General features: G+C 50.4%; 1 long non-coding RNA gene across 3 annotated transcripts in view; it reads right to left on the bottom strand.

Moving 5' to 3' along the window:
- Positions 1-550: 550 nt before the first annotated feature.
- Positions 551-18,248, bottom strand: part of LOC122461375 — a 36,221-nt gene continuing 18,523 nt past the window's right edge. The window contains exons 1-3 of one of the 3 annotated variants that reach the window (XR_006283220.1): positions 12,319-13,006; positions 10,131-10,540; positions 8,121-8,231 (exon numbers count right to left, since the gene is read on the bottom strand). This is a non-coding gene — a long non-coding RNA (uncharacterized LOC122461375). Of the gene's footprint in view, positions 675-8,120; positions 8,232-10,130; positions 10,541-12,318; positions 13,007-18,248 lie in introns of those variants that run through there. The other 2 variants (XR_006283221.1, XR_006283219.1) reach the window with 2 other exon arrangements.

Genomic DNA, 18,248 nt, shown 5'->3' with positions numbered 1-18,248 from the left:
AGTTTAAGAGCTCTCAGAGACAGAGGGGGTAGACTCCTAGACTCAAACTTTAAGGCCGGAAGGGACAGTCATGATCATCTAGTCTGACCTCCTGCACATCAAGCCCACAGAACCTGACCCTCCACTCCTGTAACAGGCCCCTAATCTCTGGCTGAGTTACTGAAGTCCTCAAATCTTGATTTAAAGACTTCAAGTTATGGAGAATCCACCATTTACACTAGTTTAAATCAGCAAGTGACCCTGCCCCACACTGCAGAGGAAGGCAAAAAAAACTCTCTGCCGATCTAGCCTGGGGGAAAATTCCTTCCCAACCCCAAATCTGGCGATCAGTTAGATCCTGAGCGTGTGGGCAAGACCCACCAGCCAGACACCTGGGAAAGAATTCTCTGTAGTAACCTAGAGCCATTCCCCTCTAGCGTCCCAACACCAGCTGTTGGAGATATTGGTTAGTAGCAGACAAAGATGGGTCATATACCATACCACCCCCTCTCCATAAACTCTTAGCCAGCCCAGTCACTCCTCTGTGCAAACCATGGCAGCATGTCACTTACTAGACTCCTGGTCTCCCTGGTGCACCAGGAGGTCTGGGTCTGCCCTGGAATTCAGAGAGATCTCCCCAATGGCTGTGAACTCTCCTCCTCCGGCATGCAGCACATTCTCTGCTAAGCTTGGGGCTGGAACAAGAGACATTTTTCTAGATCTGGGATCAAATTCTGCTTGTGGAGTCACAAGCTCAATGGAGTTGCATGGAGCGTAAGTCAGGGTAGAACGTGTGAAGTCAGTAAGCAGCCCGATTACCCAAAGGAGTTTCACTGAGCACAATGGGGCCCTGACCTCAGTTGAGGTGGTCAGGTGCTACTGTAATACAAATGATAAACAGCTACTACAGAGCTCGGTTGCATTAAAAATTTATTTTAAAATAATATTCATTTTGCCTCCTGAATAATATAAAATCACTCTGTTACAAAAGGGGCAGCTAATTGGTCACAACCACTTCCTTTTATTTTGTACCTGAGCAGTTTATTTCCTTTCCCCCTTGGCGTAGGGTTTAACATTTATAAGTACTAAGCCTTCCTTGGTTCCCACAATCCCTGCTGCTCTCTTGTCTCTAGGTCACTCTCCTGCCTTTATTTCTAGGGACCTCACCAATTTCAGGGTCCATCCTCGCCTTTGATCACGGCTGAATTTGCACTGAAGTTCCAGCCCACAAAAGCAACCTGAAGCAGCCACCCCGGGAGGAGAGCTGGGTTAGGCGTGAGCTTCCTTGGTCAAAAAAAGCCTCAGAGCCCACCCCTAAATCAGAATCCTGGACAGGGCTACAACTCTCCGGAGGCACCGATACTTGACACCTACGCAACGTGTCACCACAGCTGCTGTGCCCTGCAGCCTGCCTGGAACAGCTCTGACCTACACACTGCGCGAACCACTGAAAGTAGATTTCCTTCCAAAGGTTCAGTGTTTTGCAGGGCTAGCTGGCGGCAGACAAACCAGGATCCAAGCGTTCACGTCGCATCCCCCTCCACTATGGGTTTTCCTAAGTGCGTGGATAACAAAATGTCTCCTTGCATTCTATTTATATTCTGCAAAGTTCAAATTCTGCCCCTCAACCCCAAGACAGGATAACTGCCCGTGGTTTAGTCTCTAGCATCTTCCCATCCCCCTGTTGACTTCACAGGTAAATTGGGCTACCCCGTTGTGTTGGCTTAATTTACATGGGAACCCCAACAGGATGTATATTTACCTAACAGTTGTCTGGAAGTATCCTGCTTTTCTCTTTGGTTTTATTTCCAGTACACATTCAGAACTCCTGAAATATCATCCATACATACATCACACAATGATCACAAGGGTCAGTATTACATAAGCTTTTATTAGCGATTTTACATGATCTTCTTTATGAAAGCAGTGGGCTACATGCAATGAGTTTGTCAGGCCTGCTAAGAGTTGCTGCTGCCGAACAATAAGCTCTTTACAAGTTGGCACTGAGGGGTTCTTAGGGTTACAAACCCATCTCCAGCTAGTTTCCTTTGCAATACTAGGAAATACTCCCACCAAACTTACATCCACCATCTCCAGAGCTCAGTCCCACAGATGAAGGCTACAATTTGAGATTTCCAGCAAGCTCAGTGTGTCCCGGACACAGCACCCAGAAGCTAGGCTTGGGTATGATGAATCTCAATATTTAGGCAATTCATTTCCGCAGCGAAGTCCATCTTGACCTGAGCGTTTATGAGATTACATGCTTGTATCTGCTCTGGTACATTGCACTGTTGCACGTGTCTGCAGACTCCTTTTATGTTACAGTCCTTCCCTCGCTAAGTCCTAGGCGGGCGATACTCTATCCTTCAGGAAGCAGACAGTGTCAGGTTTCAGTGAAATGCTTCCATTTACCCATTATAGCAACCACCTAATGGAGCAACCCTGATCCGGTGTCTGACTCAGAGTACCCCTAAATGCTGCCTGTCTCCATGCCTCCCTCTAGCCTACTTTACGTTAGATACCTGTGGGATTCACCAGATGGCATTGGGCCCCAGTCACCATGGAAGCGTACGCAATAGTGCGTACAAGGCACGCAGTGAGATCATTTGTTTCCTTTCACTAGTGGCGATGGAACCCTTTCAGTCGCACACTCCATTTTGCAGGCACTCAGCCTCATTTGTGACAGAAAGTCACTGGATCGTTTAGAATTTTGTTCCCATTTATAACTAATTAGGCACCAGATTCCTTAACCTCACAAAGCCGTGCACAATGGTAATTGAGTGGAGATTTCACTGCTGTTGTTTGGAAACCCACACCCATGTTACCCTCAGTCTTCCCCTACCCTGTAATTGTATTGCTGAGTCCCTGGCTCAGCTACAGGGGCTCTGGGCTCTTTTCTGCTAGGTGTAGGCAATATGGTCTGGCAGTCAAGAGGCCTGAGTATTCCTGGCTCTGCCACTGATTTATTGTGCAACAGTGGACACCTTTCTGTGCCTCTGCTTCACCGCCCACCCTGGGTCCGTCACTGCAGACTGTAAGCTGTTGGGGGCAGGGACTGGCTCGTGCCCTCTGTTTGTACAGCACCTTGTACACTGATCTGAGCTGGGAACTCTAGGCACTGCTGTAATACAAATGATAATTTTTCTATTCCAAGGCTGTGGATTCTAACACCTAAGAAGAACTTCCCTGGGACCCACATTTCATGTTATACTGCAGGTTAACACATTCCAGTCGCACCCCTGGCTGACACAGTTATACCCATGTAAGTTTGTAGTGTAGACCAAACCTCAAATAGTATGGTACCTAGCACAATGGAGCCTAGGGTTTCCTCAAGGGACGTCCCTCGTTTCCTCAAGGGACGTCCCTCGTTTCCTCAAGGGACGTCCCTCGTTTCCTCAAGGGACGTCCCTCGTTTCCTCATCTCTATACAACAAGATCAGGAGTTGCTGAGTGTTGCAAAAAAGCAGGAAGAAATACCCCCGGCGAATGCAGGCGTGTACTGCTTATTATCATTACTATTATTAAAAAATAAATTCAGGAGGAGGGGGTGGGTAGGGGTGCTTAGAAAACAGTTCCTTATTTTTGAAATACATCAGCAAACCTAATGGAGCTGTGCTCTTAGTTGGCATTTCAGAATGACCATAACATGGTTGCAGTAAAGAGGAACTAGGTGTTCTCCCCCCTTTCTGAGGCGAGAGGGGATTAGGTCCCTATGTTCGTTCAGTCCCAGGTTGCCCCCATACTACTTCATTAAAGGGCCCTATCTGAGGAGAAATACATTCTCTGAAGGTAAGACAGTCCAGCCCGAAGTTTTGCACTGACTGTGCAGCACTGAAGCAGGTGCAGTGCCCTTACACGCATGCCAACAGCTCCCTGGGAGCCAGGTGAGCCCATCTTCCCTGGGAGACCCTGCAGAGCAACAGAAAGAACTCCCTGAGGTCAGGCCACTAAGAAGAGCCATTGATTCCCGACTCCCACTCGCTGCTAAACCAGCCCTGATGGATGGAGAGGGGCCCGTGCACCAGCATGCGCAGCTCGGCTGGCTGCCTGATCCCCACGTGGATCGACTCTGGCATCCACCAGCCTCAGCTCCTTCAGGGGCCCCTTCTCAGAACTGGCATTCTTTTTGGCTGCTCTTATTCAGAATTGTGCACCTGGAAATTGAGCGATGAAGGCTAAAAGTGGCCTGTGTGAATTGGAAACAGCATAGCTTAGAACAGAACAAACTGTTCTCTAGTGGTGCCGATGAAATCACTGGAGACAAGAACCATGAGGTTGACTGGGGAAAATATCCAGCTTCAGGGAGGGCTGAGCTGATAGGAAAAGAAACTGAGGATCTCCTTGGAGCCCCTTTCAGGGTAGGAGGTTTGGACTGACCCATCATGCCTCAGTCCACCCCACCACAGCGTATGATACGCAATGCGCTATGCACAACTCTCCTTGCTGCACTGGTTAAAGTAGATCAAAGAGTGGCTTGTCCCTTACGCCGGGGGCTGTATGCGGTCATGGGTGTTACTATCATGTGACCAAGTGACACTGCAACAACTTGTGTGACTGGCCATGACCCAGGGAGGCAAATGGGGAAGTGTATACGAAAAAGCGCCCATGGCCCCAAGCAGGCCCAGAGCCAGACAGCTCAGGTGGGGGGTTGGGAGAGACAGAGACAGAGACAGAGACAGAGACAGAGACAGAGACAGAGACAGAGACAGAGACAGAGACAGAGACAGAGACAGAGACAGAGACAGAGACAGAGACAGAGACAGAGACAGAGACAGAGACAGAGACAGACTTGTTCCTTAGTGGAGCAGGTAGGAGCCCAAGGGGAGAGGCAGCTGACAGGACTATTCTGTGTCCTCTCATTCTAGCTAGTTGGGGGGGGCCAGGTCTAGGATCGGTCTCCCACCCACCCAAGGGGAGGGAGGACTGGCAGCATCTGGTGTTTTCTGCCTCCTAAAAGGGATGAGGAACAAGTTTGGGGACAGATCTTCCTATAGGAGAAAGAAGGCAGAGAGGGAGATGCCAGCTTGGACAGTTCCTCTTCTGTCTGGTGTGAGACCCATTAAAGCCCCATAAACCCCGCAGCCAGCTCTCAGCTCCTTCTGCTGCTCCCACTTTAGATTCTCCTGCCTCAGGAGTTCTCATTGCACCAGCCAGCGAAGAGGGGGAGCTCTGGAAAGTGAGAGGATGAGGAATGGCCACCCCCTTCTATAACCCCTGCTCACTAGCACTGTTCAGACAGGTGCCAAGGCACAGTCTGGATGAGCTCTTTAATTCAGGAACTCTAGATTGCTAGGCTGAAACAAGTGCCAACTCTCTTGCTCAGCACTACCAGCTTGTGCGTCTGAGGTGAAGGCACAGGTCTGAGACACCACACTGGCTCAGCACCTCCAGCTGTGATTACTGGGGCTATCTTGCATTTTGAAGCGAGGGGGAATCCTTATTGAAGTGCAGGTAAGAAAGACGTTCAAATTGCTATTTCTCCTCAACACGGGGACATACATCGACAGCTGGTAAAGGCCCCCCGAGAGCAGCTCCTTCACACTTGATTTGCAAAATAAATGGGTTTCCCACATGCAAGCGTGGAACATAAGGGTCTAGTAAGGCACTGGCTAGTGTGTATGCGCACCACTGCCTGGGCTGGATGCAATCCATCCACAGCACCATGTCAGAAGTACAGCTCTGGCAGGGAGAGGTCACATTTTAGTTAAGCCAGTTTGCCCATTGCTAGAAGAAATGGGAAGTCACCACCACTCCCTTCAATTACAGTCACAGCAGACGGCAAACTCTGGTCTCCCTTCTCTCTCCCACCTTCCTTCATCTCTCCTCCTCTTTCTCACTCCACCACTCTCCCCAGGGCGGGGTGACAAGATTGTTTATATGGCATACATGGTGCTGTACAGACACACACGAGGTAAGATCCCTGCACCAGGGATCCCACAGGACTGAGGAAACACACCAGTGGGGATAATAAAAATCTTTGTACTTTGGACCCCAAGGCCCTTCCCCGCTTTCCTTCTCTTCCACCACCACCTCCCCTTCCCCCCATCTTCCTCTCAGCCAGCAGGCCCTTGGCACTCCTGTCACAGGAAGACCCGAAAAGGAGTTTGAGGGGGCTGGTGGGGGGGGAGGGAGGGAACCAGGGGCTCCTTGTACAGTAACTCCTCGCTTAATGGTGTAGTTATGTTCCTGAAAAATGCGACTTTAAAGCGAAACAATGTTAAGCAAATCCAATTTTCCCATAAGAATTAATGTAAATAGGTGGGGTTGTGTTCCAGGGAAATTTTTTTCCCTGACGAAAGATTACACACAGTGTAAGTTTAAACAATTTACTACTGTACACAGGGATGATGATTGTGAAGCTTGGCTGAGGTGGTGGAGTCAGAGGGTGGGATATTTCCTAGGGAATGCCTTACTGCTAAATAACGAACTAGCGCTCGGCTGAGCCCTCAATGGTTAACCTATTGTTGTTAATGTAGCCTCACACTCTACAAGGCAGCACGAATGGAGGGAGGGGAGGCAGCAAGGCAGACAGAGACAGACAGACACGCATTGCCCCTTTAAGGACACAGTCCCCACTCTAAGTACACTGCCCTTTTAAGTAGATCAGCAAGTTGAGACAGCAGCTGCTGCCAGCAAGCTCCCTCCATCCTGAGCCCTGTTGTGGCCCTCCCTCCGCTCTATGGAGAGGAGGTAAGCGGGGTGCAGGAGCAGGAATACACCCTTACATTAGCTCCCCTCTTCTCCCCCCCCCCGCACAGCAAGCAGGAGGCTCCCGGGAGCAGCTCCAAGGCAGAGGGCAGGAGCAGCACATGGCAGTGGGGGGGAGGGACAGCTGAACTGCCCGTAATTGATTGGTGGGCAGCTGCCGCACAGAGAACTGAGGGGAGCAGGGAGCTGATGCGGGGCTGCGGGTCCACCCTTGTTCCAAGCCCCCACCAGCTAGCTCCAATGGGCTGCTCTTCCTGCAAGCAGTGGACCAAGCAGGCAGCTGCCAAACGACGACGTTATAAGGGAGCATTGCGCAACTTTAAATGAGCATGTTCCCTAACTGATCAGCAACGAAACAACGTTAACCAGGATGACTTTAAGTGAGGAGTTACTGTAGGTCGGTATGAATGGCCTAATCCAAAGCCCTCAGAGGTCAGTGGGAAAACTCCCATTCTATTCAAGGGCCTTTGGCTCAGGCCCACAGGCTAGTGTCGCCAAGGGCAGAACCTCACCGGCGCATGCATTAGAAGGACAAACTGACTCTTTATGAAGTACACCGCGAGAGATGCTCCAGCACCATGCGCTGGAGGGTTTCCACTTCAGTCAGCCCAAGGCCTCCTGGTCAGTCACTCAAAACCACTTGTGCCAGAATCCTTTGCGCGGATTACTACAGAGCTTCAATGACAGAGGCCAGCAGGAACGGAGAACTGCATATGCAGCATTTCCGGCACACCAGAAGGACCCAATGGAAGTGACAGAACAAATCCCCTTTGGCAGAAGAGAGAGAGAAAGAGCAGCTCCTATCTCCTTGCCCCGTTCCAGCCATGGCCAAGAGCTGGCGAATGCTTTTGGGGGTCATGGCTACAGCTCAGTAGCATTGTCTGGTTGGCTGGCAACTCCTATTACAAAAACGCTGAGCCAAGTTCCCCCTTCCAGAGCCTGACACACCTCAAGGTTAACGGCTTTGTGCTAGTTTCAATGCACAGCATCAGCTGTGTTGTTCTCACAGCTGCAGGCTCACGTGGGGCAGTCCAAAACAGAGCGGGGCCCAAAGAGAGAGAAAAGCAGGTCATGCAGTTAAGCCATTAGGCTGGGACTCAGGAGAACTGGGTTTAATTCCTGGCTCTGCCACAGATGCCTTGTGTGACCCTGACCGAGTCACTAAATTGCACTGTGCCCGACTGCCTCAGGTGTAAAATGGAGAGAATACTGCCTCTCATCCTTTGCTTGGCTTTTCTAGTTAGATCACAAGCTTTTTGGGCAGGCCCTGTCTCTTACTGGGTATTTGTACAGCACCTAGCACAACAGGGCCATGGACTTAATTGTGGGTCTCTATTATTTAGATTACAGCAGGATCTAAATAGTGAAAGATATAGACACTGATTGTCTGGGCATGCGCACACGCCCACCCCAGTTTGTATCTAAACACCAGTGATAATAGGCTTGTATTCAGGAACTGGATGTACAAACACTCCCCCTTACACAGAACATCTCCTTCTTTCCCTTATGGCAGCTCAAGGGAAACCAACACTTGTTCCCCTCATCTACGGGAAACTTACCAGTGCCCCAGGGAGTCCCTCCAGCCCTGCACGTGGAGGCTACCCACTAATTCCCTTGGGAAAGGGGAAGAAAATTCAGTTTTGTATGAGGGGGGATAGACACATCCGCACAATCGGAAGACAAAGGACTGCACTGAAAGTCCCCGTAGAGCAAGGAATGCAGCAGTGCCAGCTTCCCCCCAGCGGTGCTCCCCTCTCTGCGGCAGCATGCACGGTGCCTCATTAGAGCTAGCAGGGACCCCGGCAGGATGAACCGCCTCCCAGCAGCGTCCTTTTATCTGCAACAGCGTAAGCGCTCGGACACAACAGTCCCTTGGCGATGCCAGCATCGTCCCTGGGGGTTTGAGGGACCCACAGAGAGGAGCTGTCCTACTTCCTGGGCTGTATTTTCTGCACTGGTTCCAATTGAACTCCGCTTTCTTTACCTTTAGCCCTCAGGGGCCAGTCCTGCCAGCTACTCCCTCTGGCCCTGCATGGACGGTAACTGGAGTTCAGCCGATTTGCATCCATTAAAAAGGAGCACCTTTTTCTGGGCTTGGGCAATCCTTAAATATACCACCATAAAACCGACTGCACCTTCCCCCATTCAGCCATCCAGCAGCCTAGGCCCAGCAACCAGCAAAATACAGCCCAAAAATCCACCCCCGTTGCCTTCCCACTCACTCACAGCTAGAGCAAAGAAACGGGGCTTGCAGTTTCACAGGCGTAGGTCTGTCTAACCTCACTCACTGGTGCGGTTCCAATTTGAACGGTCTGCTGTCAAGTCTGAAGTGACAGCAGCCCTGTAAGAAGAGCCCCCTGCCAGAGGCGGCTGATTAAGATTCAGCAACAGGGGGAGGCTTCTTTTCCTGAGGGCTGGGCTACACTAAAGTTACGTTGACCAAGCTACATTATTCAGGGGTGTGAAAAATCCATCCCCCCCCCCTCCCCCCCGAGCGACATAGTCCTGCCGACTTACCCCCCTCTGTAGACAGCACCAGGCTGATGGAAGAATTCTTCTGTCAACCTAGCTTCTGTCTCTCAGGGAGGTGGATTACCTGTGCCGACAGGAGAACCCCTCCCGTTGGGGTAAGTAGTGCCTACACTAGCACAGCTGCAGCATTTCAAGTGTCAACAAGCCCTAAGACAAACTCTATGTCAATGAGTTTTCACTGGGTTAGGTCATGGGCGGCCCCGAGCTCTGGGTTACAAGTAGCGGGTAGCTCCCCAATGGCTGAGCCCCTCTGAAAGGAGGGGTGGGCCAAGGCTCCAGCTGGGCCCCTCAACTGGCTGCAGCAGCAGCCGCCTGGCAGTGGCTGCTCTCTCCCACTGCATGCGGACCAGGATGTAGGTGGCCCATGCAGCGGAGCATGAGAAGCTCCCCTCACTCCCTTGCGAGGGTGGGAAGAGCAGCTCCTGCAGGAGCCTGTTCACAGGAGTACGCTCTCCCCCTCCCTCTGGCCCAGAACAGTTTTCTTTCCCCATCAGGACTCCCTGTGGGCAAGACACTCAGCAGCACAAAACTCAGCAGATCCTTCCACCCTGAAACTTGATCAGTTTGTATTGCCTATTACTAAAGTCCCAGGGTTGTGCAGGCTTAGCTATTGGCACCAGAATTATTGGACCTTATACCAGCCCTGCCTGCTACTGCTCAGCTGAGCTCCATTCCCAATCAGTGCTTGCCTATCAAGCCTAACTCTCTTTCAGGTGTGGCTTATCAGGTTACTTAACTCCTTTCCGGGCTAGTTTGGGACTGAACACCCCATCACAGAAGGGAAAAGGTTCAAGCCCCATTGCTTAACTCAGAGTGTTGTCTCTCTAGACCAGGGAACCAGGCCTCAGGACTTCTGCCACCAACTAGGTGACAGTGTGCCTTAGTTTCCCCGGTTATAGAATAATACTGACCTCCCTGGGGTGATGTGAAATGTAATGGTTATTTGTAGACCCTCATCTGTAAGCCATTTTCAGTGTGTAGATTACTGACAAAAACAACACTGGAAAGAAGAGTCCCATGCTGGTTAAAGGACAGACTAGGTGACGTTTTCCAGTCAGTGTCTTGGATCCTAAGCAGCGTGTATACAGTGAGCTTAGTCCTGGCACCGAGTGGCTTAGAGGAGTTTGAGAGAGAGAAGGGGATGATACAGAAGCCAAGTGTGGGTTTATCATGTGGCTTGAGGGCAGAGTCTGTGTCCCTCCCCTTCTACCCTGTGCTCATGTGACGTGACTGCTCTGAACAACACTCTCAGACTGGAACGGAGGCAGGAGTGGGCATCAGCAGTTCAGAGGGAGAACACAAAGCCCCTGCACAGAATCACCTAGAAGATGAACACAGTTCATTTAAAAATTTATATATAAATAAAGGGGTCAGGAAAGATCTCAGGAAATAGAGAAGAGATTTACAAGTACCCAGAAGCTAGGAGATCAGAGATTCCCTCAAGTACTGCAAAGGCAGATATAGAACATGGTTCGGCTCTGAAGTGACTCAAACAGTATCATGGGCATATTGATTCCAGAACAAACACACCGACAAATATGAAGAGGAGATGCTCAGCCTGGGATCTGAGCATCATGCTTGACCAAAGTGTCTTGACCCTTCAAACTTTAAAGGTAAAAAAATAGCCCAGTACCCCACTGGACCAGATAAACCATTGGTCTGACCCAGTCTGGTAGTTCTTATGTGCCATTAACATGCCTCTGAGTTATTGAGTCTTTCCAAAAATTTGTCAAAGAACAAGTGCAGTCATATTACATAGCTTCAGTGGAGTATAAGAATCAGCAAGAATGGACTAAGCCTCACCTGCAGCCCACGAATTCCAGCAAAGCCCTGACCCCTGCATTCCTGTCAGTCCTAGAGGCACAGAACATTAGCAAGGGCTGGTCTATAAACACACACAGACCTAAATCAGCTTTAATTCACACACTTGATTATTTCAATGCCAGTCAGCACATGGACACTTCTATTTCAGTTTGAGTGTGCTATACCAATTTAGCAATTGAAGCACATTGAAACCCGTTTCAGAGAGTCCACATTAAGGGGTTGCACGGATTTAAATAAATCCATTTCTAAGGTTAAATCAGTTCAAACACAGTATGTCAAGAAGGCCCAATGTGCTGATGGAGAGCAGCCAGACCCTAGGTAAGGCGCTTACTCAATAGCAAGTCTCTTCTTGAATCTTAACTATAAGTCTCTGGACTTAGTCATATTTATTAATAATTCCAGCATTCCTAGATGGTTTGAAAATTGATATTTATAGCCTTAACTGGATTTGACAGTCCCTGCCTGGGAATACAATTCAAGACCCAGGTGACTTTTCTGTAGGAGAAATGACTGATAAATAGAAAGCCTCTTATTTTCATTTCAGACAGACCTTGTTTTCTTGGGGGCAGTAAGCCCTCTCAAGCCTGCTGAGCTACTGCCCCATCCCCTTGAAAACAGTACAATCAATGTAGCTTTGGTGAAGCAGGATCTATCACAGATGTGGGGAAACTATGGCCTGCAGGACCCTCCTGCCCAGCCCTTGAGCTACCCGTCCCCAGTTCCTCCCCTGCTGACCCCCTCCCCTGCAGCCACGCAGGCAGCACAGCTGGCTCCATCTGGGTGGCGGGGCTGCAAGCTCCTGCTGCTCTGAGCAGCATGGTAAGGGGATGGGGAATGGGGGTTTGGATAAGGGGCAGGGAGTCCTGGGGAACAGTCAGAGGACAGGGAGCAGTTGGATGGGGTGGAGGTTTGGAGGGGCACATTGGGGACAGGGAACTGGGGGGGGGTTGGATAGGGCGTGGGAGTCCTTGGGGGACCTATCAGGGGGCAGGGGTGTGGATAGGGATCGGGGCAGTCCGGGGGGGGGATGGGAGGGGGGTGGGGTCCTGGGAGGAGGCAGTTTGGGGCAGGGGACAAGGAGCAGGGGGAGAGGTTGGGGGTTCTGATGGGGGCAGTAAGTGGGAGGGGGTGGGGGCCAAGCTGTTTGGGGAGGCACAGCCTTCCCTACCCAGCCCTCCATACAGTTTCGCAACCCCGATGTGGCCCTCGGGCCAGAAAGTTTGCCCACCCCGATCTAGCAGAAAAATGTCTGGGGCCGTAAGGTAGAGTACTCACCCTCGGGAGCGCCCTTTTGCCGCAGGGTGCAATGCTGCAAGCGACCCTCATCTCCAGCACCGCCTGTTGGGTCTTTTGCAGCTCAGCCACATCACAAAGTTCACTCCCCTTCCAGAGTGACAAAAAAGAGTCCGATTGACAGTCTAAGCTACGTGTCCAAATAATTCTCCTGGCCCACTCAGGCTGCACTGCAATGTTCCAACCGGCCCTCACTCAGCAGCCTGGGCTTGCATGCCCCTTTCCTCAGGAGCTGGCACGGGAGCCCAGGCCCACCCTCTGCTCTGTGTTCTGGCCCCAGGACCCTGCATTGCTGCTTCTGCAGACATGCTGCTGTTTCCCTGGGCCACTTCCTAGCTCTAAGCCCCCTTATGCTGCTTCCCCACAGCCTGTGTCTAACACAGCCTCTGCTTCTCCCTTCTCTGCTGAACCAAATACATCTCCTGCCCCTCCTAGGCACCACAGACATGCTTTTGCTGAGCCTCCCTCTCCTGCAGCATTCTTCCCAGATTGCTTCTTGCCTCAGCAGGTTTCCTCTCAATGCCTGCCTTCCATCCCGAGGGACTCCGGCAGTTTCCCCATGGGCTCTCCCTGCTCCTCATAGGCCCTAGCTCAGGCCCCCCCAGAGCCTAGCCCTGCTTCCTGTGGGTTCTCCCACCTGTAGGACTGTACTGCCTTCTCCAGACTCTTCCCAGAGAGATTTCAGAGTAACAGCCATGTTAGTCTGTATTCGCAAAAAGAAAAGGAGTACTTGTTGTAGCTCACAAAAGCTTATGCTCAAATAAATTGGTTAGTCTCTAAGGTGCCACAAATACTCCTTTTCTTTTTCCCAGAGAGAGGATCTTCTGCACAGTCTCCCCCTCTCTCCCTGCAGTTCTCCGCTCTGTTACCTTTCACAGCTGGGGTCACTAATTATCATTATGTGGCCATATCATCATCAGCTGGGGGCTAGCTGCAAGGTCATTGCCAGGTTGGCTTCCCTTAAAGGGCCAGCCTGTGACAGGACCCAATCTATCCCTGGGGTAACTTCGGGTATGTCTACACATGGGGAAAAGACCCCTGTGCACTGCAGTGCCCCCTAGGGGCCTCTGAGCACATCTTTACTGAATGTGCAGTTTAGGGCTCACTCCCAGAAAAATCTGATATTCTCAAGAGCCTGGAGGGAAATAGAGAAACAGATGTCCCAGGTTCAGACAGGTGGATCAAAGGCAACTGATTCCCAGCACTTGTAATCCCAAGCAGCCTTGAAGTGATAGTCAGGAAGGCAAACTGATGTTCTTGTTCCTTTTCTTCTAGGGAACTCCTGACCTTCAAGGAAAACCAGGGCCTGCAGGTGATGCAGGAAGACACATTAAAGCCTTTACTTTCTCTTCCTCGTCATCCTCAATTTCTCTAGATCGGTCTTGGTCCTCCTCGGCCTCTCTCCCTGCAGAGCCTCTCTATTTCTCTCTCTGGGAATTTTGCAGTGGTGTAAATGACAACACAAGACGCAAGGCAATGGTGAATCAGGCCCTCTACCTTTCTAGTGCTGCTAACCTCTGCCAGGCATAGGGCTGTCTGACTTTCCCTCCCTTTTCTTACATGCTGTTTCAGCATGGGTCCTGTTTTACTTCCAGGCTGGCCCATAGCCATCAGTGGAGCTTCAGATGTTGGGGGAATGCTGCCATAGAAACAGTGCTCGCAGTATGGTTGGCTGAGTTTGCTGGCGTTTTAATACTATGTAAAAAGTCTCGGAGGGTAACTCTATGGTTTCCTGAATTGATTACTGTAGGATCTTTGAAGTCTGAAAGGACATAGAGGACCCAAAGGGGAGCTGATAAGTACGGATGGAATTTGGTAACTGCAGTTTGTACAAAGGGGCCTCATGACCACTGGAAAACATCCCCTTTGCTGGCAGTGAGCGACCAGAGCTGAACATAGTGTAACTACCAGTGTAGCCAAGGCCAAGATGTCTTCAGCCATTAAAACCTTGCTGGGTTGAACATGGTTTTTTAAATGCTGCTAACCATAGGTTGCTATGGCCTGCGCTTGCAGCTACATAGCATTCAGAGCTAGCTCAGCTGCACCTGTTGTACATTTCTTAGCATCTTGGTTCTATATATCCCTTGACTCTTGCTCCCATCGCAAGAGCACAGGTTTCCACAGAGATGAAAGATCACTGTAGGTGGGATGCAATCACCAGATTGCATTCGGTGGAGTCACACCCACTTCTACCAGGGGTGGATTTGGTCCAGCTTAGAAGTTCACCTTTTGCATTATGCATCTCATACTATATTTTCACATGGGTGAAAGACAAAACAAACGTCCCTGAATTATTTACACAGCCTTAGAGTGATTCTGCATATGATCCATTCCGTACTGGCCCCTACCTGTCAAATCTGGTTTGCTACATATCACATAGCTGCCGGTTTGCTTGCTTACATCTGCTAGATATTTAATGTTTATTGAGGGCCCACCAGGTTGCCTGGGAAAAAGGGGCTCAAGGAAAGGAGGGCAGATCTAGGTTTAAGGGAATCACATGACAAACAGGGCCTAGGATAGCTGTGGTCCTGGGAAGATGCTGATTTTCTGCATACTCTATTGCAGGGTGCTGGCTTAAGTGTTAGCTGAATTTTTCCATCAAAACAGCTCCTACCTGCTGTTAAAATCCTCCCACCTACCAAGGAGCACCACTTATGCAGACTGATTCTTAACCGTCCCCTGCTCTCGGCCAGGCTTGGGCTCCAGGGCACCCCCCACTCTGTCTCATGTCGACCGTGTCCAATGTCCCTCTTTAGTAGCCTCAAAAATAAGTTTCTTTATTGCAGAGTTTTCCTCCTGAACTCCAGTGGGGCCATATTCCAGGCTCTCTCATTATCCTCCTCATTGCTACCATAACGTGCTGGCCTGGATATTTGTTTAAACCCTATACTCTCATGGCAAGGATTCTCAGGGCAAACGAAGGAGCCCACCTCTGGCATGGGAACAGGGGTATTGTTTCAGCCTATCTGCAGGCAGACAGTTGTAAGGATTCCAGAGAATATAACCATGCACCCTTCAAATTCATTCCCTCTATGTCATACTGAGGTCAGTAACAGTATCCACCCCTCTGACCATCCTCGTGGTAGAACACCTGCAGCTGTTTTCTTTTGCTCCTGTGTAGGGCATCAAGGGTAGAATAGGTGAACCTGGGAAGCCTGGCATAGAAGGACCACAGGTAGGTCGTGCCTTGAGTTAGTTCAGACATAGAGGGCCAAATTTTGCTCTCATGTTCATGGGAATTATGCCAGCATGACTAAGCAGAATAGCCCAGAGACTCAATGTGTCAAGGAAACTACCAAACAGATCACCAGCTTAGGTAGGAGCAGTGTGAGACCAGAAAGAAAAGGTTCTGGTTACAGCCCACGGAGTTCTCAGACAGCTGAAGGCAAAGGGCTGGAGGACTCTCTTGATTGACTCTGAGGAAACACACAGATTCCTGGGAAAGATTGCAGCACAGAGCAAGTTCACCCCTTGGGCCCATCAATGGCTATTGAGGGTACGTCTACACAGAGATCAAACACCCTGCTTTTGGCCCTGATTCAGCAAGATACTGAGACACATGCCATGCTTGACACCTGTGAGCAGTTCTGTTAGTGGCAGTGGATTACTCATGTGCTTGGTTAGCCACATGCATCAGTGCTCTGCTGAATCAGGGCCTGGATCAGAAAGGGCCTTGTTACTGCATCTGACCAGGATCAGATCTTTTGCTTTTCTAATTCCTGGTCCCCTGGCCCTAACTGTGATGTAATGAGAGCCCTGCCAGACATGGCCATGAGCAGACATCGCCACCAACACAACGATAATCCCTGCTGGTTCACATCCAGATCTCTCTGCACTCAAAAGAGAGAGTATCCGTGTGTCAGAGGACTTACCCTTTTTGGCCCAACTGCCAGGCCTGCCAGGCCAACAAATCCAGAGGAGAAAAAACAAACAGGAGCAGTTCAATCACTTACATCCTGATCAGATGCTACAGAAATTTGTACCAAGGCTGCAAGGAGTGAGTGCCTGCGGTTTAGAGCCAGCCTGCTAGAAAAAAGATGAAGGAAGTGTCACTGATGTAACCTGAATACTCTCAGTCACTGTCAAAGCTGTTTGGGTCATTGTGTCAAACCAACTATTTGTCAAATTTAGGCTATTTATTTTGGTTTGAGAACCACTTACAAGCTGTTTCTGGTTTCCGTGAATGAATTAATAGGTTTTTAGGCATTCACCAGACAGCCTGGACAAATCATCTTCAAGCTACGGGGTGTGTGTATGTGTGTGTGTAGGTGTTGTTTGAGTGCTGTTCACTACAGCCACTCACTATTTCCAACTGCTGGTGCACGAGTCACCCGGTGTTACCATCTCTGCTCCCTGGTCTGCCCCAATTCTGCAAGCTGATCTGTATGGGCGAAACCCTGGCCCATCTAGAGCCCTGCAGAACTAGAGCCGCAGGACTCTGTGCAGGGGCGAGATTCTTCCTACACAAAGCAGCTTGCAGGATCAAGACCGAAATGTTTAAGAGAAGAGTAACAAGCGACAAATCATTCATCTCTGGTACAAATCCATGAAACCTTAAGGATTCATGGATTCTTTGATGAACCTGGTGGTCACCCACACAAGAAACAGGATCAGCCCTCAGGGAGAACAGCAAATTGAATCAGTTTCATTGCTTGGTGACTATATTGCAGATCTGGTCTTTTGTCATTTGACCAGCTCTCTTTACCGGGTGAACCTGCCAGTTAAAGACAGCTTGCTTTATTCTCTTGGCTTGGGGTTATGGAATTGGCTGCTATGTTCTGATTCCATCTAGAATCTCCAGTGAGAACAGCCTTCTTGGTAGGGTTTAGGCTTTGGGGAATTGTGCACAAATAAGGAAGGGGGGCGGGGGGAGAAACCAAAGATTGATGAACTCAGGAAACAGAGTTTTTGGGCATTTCAGTGCAAGACTAGGGGAGCAGATTCAGGCTGCTTACTTCATTTCAACTGAGCAGAGTCGCTCATTCCAAACACGGTCATGCAGACAGATCCAGGCAAGGTTTTCTCAAGGGGGTGGTTGTAGGCAGAGGGCCAGGGCTGTGGGAGAAAAGCCCAGCTGGACTGAGGGAGCAGCCACTGTTGTGGCCAGCTCAATCAGGCCCAGCTGGCCCCTATAAGAGGCTGTGAGCCAGAAGTTGAGGCAGTCTCCCTTTGCCTGTAGAGGGAGAAGGGCCTGGCTGCAAGGTGCCAAGCAGGACACCCAGCTTGGAGCAGGGCTGAGGAAGGGCCAGAGGAACTGGGAGCTCTGGCCTGGAAAGCCTCAGGCTGAATAGGTGCAGGGTTGCAGAGGGGCAGCCCATGGGTAGGTGGAGGCAGCAGGTCCAAAACCCCCTTGCCTGTGATGAGTGGTGTATACGCTGCAGTCTGCCCCCGCTATAAGGGGTTAAGTGGGGACTGGCAGTAGCCCAGACTGAGGTGAGGTGGGGTTAGAGAGTGGTGGTTCCCCTGGGTGGGGAGACCCAGAACCTGAGAGGGTGGGGGTACTGCCAGGGAGGCAGCACCCCAGAGAAGGGGCACTGGGTCCTGGGAAGGACATGGGGGCTGGTGGTAAGGCAGATCACTGGCCTGCAGAGGGCACTCTGGTGGCTGGATGAGCTAATTCCCAATGACTACCAGCAGGAGGCGCTGCTGGATGAGTCCGAACCTTTACAGTGATGGAAACTATTTCAAGCCAGTGGGTGTGACAGCACCCCCAATATCTCTAATTCCAGCACCTATGGAAGGAACCACAATGACCATCTAGTCTGACCTCCTGCATAACAGACCATAAAAGGTCTCCTATTGACTCCTGGGTCAAGCTCATAGCACCCAAAAGTGATTAAAAAACTTGGTGTAGGAAAATCCACTATGTCCTTGGTAAGTTGTCCTAATGATCAGCTACCCTCTGAGTGACA

This window comes from Chelonia mydas, chromosome 8 (assembly GCF_015237465.2).
Source record: "Chelonia mydas isolate rCheMyd1 chromosome 8, rCheMyd1.pri.v2, whole genome shotgun sequence".
Classification (NCBI taxonomy): domain Eukaryota; kingdom Metazoa; phylum Chordata; order Testudines; family Cheloniidae; genus Chelonia; species Chelonia mydas.
Note: the sequence above shows the minus strand (reverse complement) of the source record. Positions and strands in the feature narration are given on the sequence as shown.